This window comes from Macadamia integrifolia, unplaced genomic scaffold, assembly GCF_013358625.1.
Source record: "Macadamia integrifolia cultivar HAES 741 unplaced genomic scaffold, SCU_Mint_v3 scaffold_56A, whole genome shotgun sequence".
Classification (NCBI taxonomy): Eukaryota; Viridiplantae; Streptophyta; class Magnoliopsida; order Proteales; family Proteaceae; genus Macadamia; species Macadamia integrifolia.
In genome coordinates, this window is record NW_024870669.1 from 150,838 (window position 1) to 159,749 (window position 8,912).

At 41.2% G+C, this 8,912-nt stretch overlaps 1 long non-coding RNA gene across 4 annotated transcripts; it reads right to left on the bottom strand.

Annotated features, from left to right (window-relative positions):
- Positions 1–532: 532 nt before the first annotated feature.
- Positions 533–3,065, bottom strand: LOC122071679. 4 transcript variants are annotated; one of them, XR_006138246.1, is made up of 3 exons: positions 2,907–3,065; positions 2,645–2,794; positions 533–1,623 (listed from the first exon to the last, which is right to left on the bottom strand). It is a non-coding gene; the product is annotated as an uncharacterized LOC122071679 (long non-coding RNA). The 4 variants fall into 4 exon arrangements; XR_006138247.1 differs by having other exon boundaries at positions 533–581; positions 2,561–2,794; XR_006138245.1 differs by having other exon boundaries at positions 2,561–2,794.
- Positions 3,066–8,912: the final 5,847 nt, after the last annotated feature.

The window sequence follows — 8,912 nt, forward strand, 5'->3', positions numbered from 1 at the left end:
AAGTCTAAAGACTTGAATGCATGGAGGATATCTTTCATCTTATTTGTTTGGTCATCTAATCCTTTAAGTGTCCCTTCTAGATATCCTTTCATGTACTCGTTCGAAATAGACTGTGGTGTGGATGATGTTGATGTTGAGCTTTCTGAACATAATGTATGTTGTATGGTAGAGATATGTGTTTCATCTTTCAACCATACAAACATACCACATCCACGGTTATCAATCTATATCAAATAATAGATGTGATTAGGGTCGTTGAAATTTAACATCGAATTAAAAAAAAATCCAAAATTATCTATAGGTATAGATCAATCATAGAAATAACTTACCCCAGTTGAATTTGGGCAACATAGAAAATACTGTCCCTTGTTTGGACATTTCGTCGTAGTTCGTACTTTGCATTGACCTTTACCACATCTACATAGATGTAGTTGGTCCACCCACATGAAAAAATTACATGAATCTTGACACTTGAAAAATTCTCTTCCAATATTTTTACCAGACTTGGTTGTATATTTACCACAACTCTTCCCGTAAATTTCACAATTTACTATTATTAGTGGAGGCATAGAAGAAGTCATCTGTAACAGTAATTTAAATATCAAAGAAGTTAATATAGCATCCAAATATATGACATTCGTAATAATATATCAACAGGCTCTGCACAGACAAACAACTCCCTCCAACTAGGATCAACACACATACGACTAGTGGCCTTCAAGTACGTCTCCTTTGACATATTCGGTATGGAGGATAATACCGCCTCACATGCACTCACACTGAAATCTCGAGGACGAAATGCACCTTCCCCACCACGAACAGAAGATATAACAGAAGTACTGGATGCTTTCTCAATTTTAATGGATAAATACTTCCCATACAAGTCCTTGACGTGGCTATCTCCCTTATTAAAGCTATTTTTTCTTCGTCCCGTGGGTGTCCTATCAAGATTTTACTTTGTGGTGGTCTGAGTTGGAGTAGGAGTATTCTCATGGAAGGGGTCAATCATGCCCAAATGCACTACGGTACTAGGAGATTCAAAGACTTGCTCAATATCAACACTATTATCAGCTTCGTTGTAATCCAAATCTTGAGCACTATCACCCCCTAAGTTTCCTCTAGCATAGGCATCCCTAAATACCATGCTCAAATCTGGCCAGTTGTTTAGTCCACACTTCTTGTATTTCAACCAACCTGGATTTGCCTGCATACGCAGTCATTGTATCACTAGTATAAAGTACTACTCATTGCAATCTAATTTTGAAATAATTCAATTAGGTAGTGAGATCTATAGTACCTGTATTGCCCTATCCCATACAGACTCATCATCAACTGTGACTGAGTTTGTCATTGAGTTCCACCCAAATCCAATTGTGTCAAGTAGTCTCTTGAATTGTTGGTACTCGTGTTTCAACTTGTTCATCTTGTTGCGTAATTGTTCTCTCCCAACTGTACGATTTAAAGCCTTCTGAAATTACTTTGTAATGTCCTCCCATCCAGTTTTGTTAAATGAATTACTGTATTTGTGTCCATTTTTTACAGCTTCTTTCATTGGCTCAATGAAAACAGTGGTCTCAAGTTCTGACCACTTAACGGCAGTGATACTACTTCCAGACATAACAACTAGACAGTATGAGTTAGCGTAAAAAGTTAGCATACTGGGTTAAAAAAGACTGATACTAAAAAAAGAAATAACAAAGTTCATCTTCTGAATATGAAGGCAATATGCTTTTTGGTTGCGTTTGCTTATAGGCATTTGGTTGCACTTGAGAAAAAAGGAGGAAATTTCAGAATAGAAAATTGAGGTATTGCTGTTCAGACTTCATTGGAAATATTCTCCCTCTCTGTTTGTTGAATTGAAATATTGCAACAACCAAAACAGGTATTGCTGCTCTAGACAAATCGTAAATTATGACCCTACAAAATTAATTCCTCTCATGCATTTCATCGAACAGTTCAAGAACTTTTTTTGTAATCAAACTTCATCATCATAATGCAGCAATACCCACAGGGGAGAGAAACCAATGGCAGTAAAAGGTCAAACCCTTTATCCAAACCAATTAACATGAAAGTGAGTAGGCAATGCGATGAAGAATAGAGAAGATGGGAAAGACACAAATCTGGAAATGATTTTATACCTCTATATAATCGAAATAAAAGAGAAAACTCGCACGATTGTTAATCAATGAAGAGGCCCAAACCTATGATGAAAATCTTGTTTCACCGAGATGGAAAGCATCCAACGTGAAGCTCAAACAAAGAACAACACCAGTGACTACTCTTCATAAAGTTTTAAATCCGTGTACTTTTGCATTAGAATTGTTCTCATCACTTAAGTTTTTTTTTTTTTCGCCTTATGGATGGATTTCAAGCACCCCAATTACTGTCGTTGATTCTTAATGAAGAAAGAGATTAATTCAATAGGAACAAGATAGAAAACCCAAAGGTTCTCTGAACATAGTTCTCTAAGGTTGTTAGTTCGAGCCTTAATCCCTAATCGGCAAATACCCATAAACGGGTAGAAAACCCAATCAACAAAACGAAGAAGAAGAAATCGTACCTGCTGTGTCAAGGATTAGGGTTCAATCCGCTATTAGAAAACTCAATCAACAAAAACCCACAAACGGCTCCATGAGATGCGTACCTGTTTGAGCGAAAACGAGCAGAGATCATGTTCAAAACTTGCAAAGATCTGGTCTTCACAGATGAGATCTGAAAAGACATGATCGACGAGCAGAGTCGAGCAGAGATGAGCAGTGGAGTTCTCCCTTGAGAAGAATGATGCAGGATCCTTCTGGTTTTTAAAAAACCCAAAAAATGTTTAGGTTTTGTGCGAAATAGAGAAGAGGAAAGAAGAAGAAGAAGAAGAATGAAGGTGAAGAACAAAGAAAAAGAAGAAATCGTACCTGTTGTGTCAAGGATTAGGTCGAGTTGCTTCTCCGGTTTCTTCTTTCTCCAGCTCTGCGTGCGCAAAGTGAAAGGGAGAGGTAAGGAGGCAAGGGTAATCGGGAACGAAAGTTCCTTTTTTAACACCTTTGGAACGAAACTGTCGGACAGAACGGGCTTTTGTCGTTCTGTCTTTCCTCTTTCAAATCGTTTTTTTCTAATTTTTGGTTCAAAAAAACTGAAACACAACATATGATTGCCAAACAGCTTTTTGCCTTTTTTCGTTCCAATAGAACGAAAAAATGATAGAAACGTTTTTTTGGAACAATACCAAACGGGTCCTTACTTTATGCTTCTTTTTTGAGTTGTGTTAAAAAAGATGAAAGATACTAGATTTGAGATTGTGGGACTATATTTTCATGAGGTTATAATTTCCTTAACATTTTTATTTGTTTCAACATGTTATTTTCTCTTAAACTGATTTTGAATCAAATTACCATGACTGTATAAATCAAATGAGACGGAATACAAAAATCGAATAAAATGGAACCAAAACCAAATTGATTCACACCCTTATCATACATTCCATATAATAAAGATGCAAATTTATGTACATGAAAGGACTGGATAAAAAAATGAATGTTAATCCTATATGCCTTATTTGGAGTCATGTAGTTTCTCTGAGATAGTGTAAACCTCCGAGAGGAAAGAAAAAGTGAGATACAGACGGCTCCAACTGCGGAAATCCAGGGAAGAGTGGTGGAGGAGGAGTGACTCGGAAGGACAAAAGTGATTTGATCTTCTTTTATTTCTAGGGAAAGAAATAGCTTGGCTGACTTTCTTGCTAGGAAGGATCAGTTCTTAACTTGTAGGACAAATTGACCTATATCCACTCAATGGATTCTCAATATTTGTATTTCAAAAGCATAAGCTCAAGACATGCTGATCGAGGTGGTGCCAGGCATGCCCCGAAGTCTCGCCCTTGCCCCAAGACAAGAGAGATGCCTAGCGCTGTACACTCACCGATGTAATGAATAGGCAGACACCGCATCTTGATTTGATTATGCGGAATGACGAAGAAAGGGTGTGGACTCTTCGAGTGCCTCCCCTAAGTTTGTGGGTGGTAGTATGACTGGATTGGTACCTCATTGAGCTGCGATAAGTGTTGGTTTGCCTCTCTATGGTTTACCCTGTAGTTATGGCCCCAAAAGCGCTACTAGCTAGTCAAGGGCTGTTAGCGGGGCGCTTTCTGAGTTTTATTTACCCCTTAGCCTTATAGTAGAGTAGCTAAGAGCTTATGGTAATTTAAAAACGTAGGGATCACCCAACTAGCTTATGGGGGCTTTGAGGGATGTCTTCTGTTTCCCTTATCAAGCAACCCACAAGCCGCAGGCCGCCGCTCGTAGGCGGTATCGATGTCCAGTCCCTCAGTATCAGTCAGAGAGCACTGTTGGTAAAAGAACTACTTAGCAAAAAGCGAAGCACGAAATGGACTTTGCACTCCTTTTCACGCTACGCACTTCGAATCCACTCTATTAGTGCACTCCCTTTCACATTTTCATAGGGTGCTCCCTTCCGCCACCCGATTGAAAGACTCCGCGTTAACATGGTGAATTGCATACCTGATTGAGAAACGAATTTGGCGAGCGCTATACTGATAATGAAGGAGGCTAGAAAGAGGGATAGGAAAAAAGCTATTTATGAGACATTGCCCACATGGTCAAGGCAAGGTTACCAGTCTAGAGTGAGGCATCCTATAAGTAGGGCCTGTTGTAACCCGGCAGTCACTGAGAGGGGGGTGAATCAGTAAGTCCAATTTCGATCCCCAAAAACCCGTCTGATGTCTGGCCAAGAAAAACCTGATATACCTGTCCCTGTTTGCACACAGTCGTATGCACACTCAGCCTCTCATAGACACTTCCAAGTATGCACACTCATTCCACATTCCACGCACTTCCATATAAAATACAAACAACAAGCACCCACAACACAAGGTTTTTACGAGGTTCGGTAATTTACCTACATCCCCGGAGTAGTGCCTGTAAAGGCTTCGTACCTACTCAATACACTACTTTTGATTGCACCCACAGTCGGGAGCACCCACACCCAATTTTCTCAAGCCAAAGCTGAGATGGCACTTGTCGTGCTGGTATAATGTGTAGCACCCACTACACGGGAGCACCCACTCTCGGTGCTCAGCACTCACTAAACACTCAATAAATAATACAGTAAATTTGGGCTTATATCAATGCCCTACAGTCAAGCTCTGCCTAACATATACATCCACAACTAGCTAGCATGCTTACAGTTCATCCATAACTAACCTAGCATGTATACATTCATCCACAACTAACCCTAACTACATATATGTATATAATGTAAATCAAAGGTTAGAGAATCTCACAACCGATTTCCTGAGATGACTGGAAACTTGTACTGACAAGTTTGGTGCTTACACCTTCTCTCTCCTTGTCTTCTTGCTATTCAAAGTAAACACATCCTTGCTTTCTTCTTTTCCTCCTTGGCTTTGAGTTAATGCATCATTAACATACCTCAACCACCTCTTTTATCTCCTTTAATGACCTAAGAACATTTATCATCAAGTATTCATGTTCATTCAAGGACCAACAAAGAGGGGGAAGTTTATTTTGCCAAAACCGTAGCCTTCCTTCACTCAAACCTCATATTTCTTGCTTCCATGGTGTAGGGCTTGAAAAAACGAAGAAGCTACAACTTGGTTCACCCAAATCCGAGTTAAAATGAGGTAGATATGACCATTTGAAGTTGGAGCAATGAGATGGCCTGAAATGGAATCTTCGTAGGAGTGGCGTAGGCTACACCGGCGGCGCGCTCAACAGGGGTGCAAATCTGGCCGTAGATCTCATCAAGGAGAATCTCTTAATATAGACCGTCCGATTAAAATGACGGATAGTAAATCTCAACCACAAGATTCGAATAAAATAGTCAACTAATGACGTCAGCGGTCAGCATGCACTTTTTGTTGTCGATCTATGATTAGTTGCTTTTCTGGATTTTAAGGAGCTTGTCTCCCACTCACAAAAGAGAAAGGCTTATCGACCGTTGGATCCGAATCCTCCATGATGGTTTTAATTAGATTTCATGAGATCATTAAGATCAGAATCTTTTTTATATCTTCTATACACGCGCGAAACACCACAACATGCCTTGATAAGGTGTAGCGCCAGTGCATCAAGAATTATGCACCTAACCAATCAAATCCTACGTGCAAGCATCTATCTCGTCCATGTCAGCACAAAATCTCAGCAGCCTTTAGATGGGCATCAAGCCTACGTGGTCGAATCTTGACCATCCATTTCACTTCCATTTACTCCTCTTTATTACAATCAAGCCCCTGCCTCAATATATTTCAATGCTTAAAGACCCCTTGCAATTCAGACCTTCAAAATCTTGAAATTACACAAAAGCCCTTCAAATTTCAAAAATAAATTCCGAAAAATCCACCCAACACCGAGAGCAACTGATGGATTTTCGGTTTGGATTTTCGAACCGGCTTTACGGAAACACTTATAACTTTTTCATACGATATCTGATCGAGATGAAATGAAGTGCGTTGGAACTATAACTGGATACTCTACGAATTTTTAGAAGACTCAATCATCTGAATCATCCATGTAAAAAGACCAAAATGCCCTAAACCTTTCCAATGATGTATCTTTCTCATACGGAATCAGAACACGATGAAATTAGAACCGTTGGAAAGATTGTATTTTTTTCATATTGTTACATGGAGAACACTTCCTTTAAAAAATTCATTTTCAATGACGAAACTAGCCTCGACTGCCACAAATGCCGTAACTTCTTCATACGATATCGGAATGAGACAAAATCAGATGCAATGGACTAGATAAATTACAATCTATATTTTTATGAAGAAATAATCTTCCAAAAATGTCATTTTCATTGCAGAAAATGCACCCGATCGTAAATAGGCCAATTTTACCAGTTTTGACCCAGAAACCCGCACCACATACTAAGGATGTATCAAACCATTCCATGCATACCAAGTAGTTCTATTATTTCATCGGTGACACTAGACACCATCCATGTCACCCAAACTGGCCACATCATCATCGCCACGTGGCCGAGTTGCCAACAAGGACAACCATAAAACAACAGGGCCTAGTTCGGGTATATTGGTAGGGGTAGGCTATTCCATGTATATGAGGAAGGGAGGGTATGGCATCTATCTATCTATGATTAGGATCGAGCTTGTATTCTTTCATCAGAGCTCGACGGCCCTTCCACTAGGCACCGTCCGATCACTAAGGCCGACTTTCGTCCTTGCTCGATGGGTGGGTCTTGCAGTCAAGCTCCCTTCTGACCTTTGCAGTCGAGGGCCAACTCCGTCTACCCGAGGAAACAACTTTGCACGCCTCCGTTACCTTTTGGGAGGCCTACGCCAATACAAAACTGTCTACCTGAGACTGTCCCTTGGCCCGTAGGTCCTGACACAAGGTTAGAATTCTAGCTCTTCCAGAGTGGTATCTCACTGATGGCTCGGGCCCCCCCCGGAAGGAGGCCTTCTTTGCCCTCCACCTTGTATTTTGATGGGTGGCATTCCTCTTCACTGGCCTTCTTTTCCTATGTAGACTAGCTGGCCAAGGGTTGTACTCTGGCTTGGGCTTCGCTTCTGGTTTTGCTTTTGAGCCTTAGTTCCGCGGGCTTACCTAGCTGCCAAAAGACTTAGCTGACCTCACGAGCTGCTACTTCCACATCAGCTACTACGCTACTTAGCTTTCACTAGCCTGCCCTTTAAGTACAGTTCAAGTTTGATCCACGAGTAAAATATCATAATGCCATATCTTATTGCGAGGGCTGTGACTTTCTCCCTTTTGCTATGTGACACTAGCTGGCATGTTAGGGTTAGCTGGAGTAGCTAGTTTACTCAGATAAGTAAAGGTCGTACTCCTTCCTGCGATCAGGAATTGCGGCCTTTGAGCTCTAACTCGAAGCTTTGGATTTTAGTCAACAAATGCAGGCTGCTTTTCAGTCTGACGAGTCCGTCCCTCAACAATTTCATTGCTTGGCCGGCCAGCCCCAGCCTATGATAGTTGAGTTTAGCAGCTCTTCGGCTTTCGAGAACAGGGAGTACTAGTTGTTCGCTCTTTCTATCAAACCGTTGTTAAAGCGGATCAAAGATAATCTGTCTTGTTCTGGTTCTGGGGAGAAGGTGTTGCTAGGATATGAATTTTCCGTGCTCTAGTGCTTTTTTGGACTTCTAAGAGCAACAGTTCTAAAACAATGAGGGAAGGTCGTAGATCACTTCTTTAAATGTAGCGTCTTGATGGATTCCCGTTTTCTTTGCTTGCCGAACTGTGACCTAACGTGCAGTACTCACTCACTGACCTGAGCGATTTCGATCACCTAGCAGGTAGCTGAAGCCGAGGCGTATCATCAGATTTGACTAATAAGGAAGGAACTTGAAGTGAGTTGGCACCGTCTTGTGCAACGCGACGATAGTTGGCCCTCTATCATCTTCTATTTGGTAGACTTGGTAAAAGGGCCCCTTCATTCCCTGGATCGACTGCAGCTGCCCCTTATGTTATGGGGGGGGGGATCAAGTTCCTTGCCAATTATCAACCCCGATCTCTTTTCATTTCTTTTGGGTATTACCAAACCTAGCCTAGCCTTCGTCAATCACACTAAAGCAGAGCACCCAACTATGGCTGTTGCCATAGCCTTAAGGGTTAGGTTAGTCAATATGGCCTGAGACGCGTTCGTTGTAATAGGTAACAACATATGTTTATGGCGCTGAGAAGCTTGAAGCCCATATTCAGCTTCTGCTGGATTATCCGCTTCTTGAAAGGCAGGTAGGCTCAGTCAGGTTCGCTCGCTAGTTATATGCTTAACACATGCATCTGAGGTCAGAGGTGCCGCTAAGGTGAACGCTCAGCTTCCACCGCTTTGATTGGTGATTGCCTATTTTGCTTCAAAAGCGTGCTTCACCTCCATTGTCCATAAAAAAACCAAAGAACGGGTCGTGT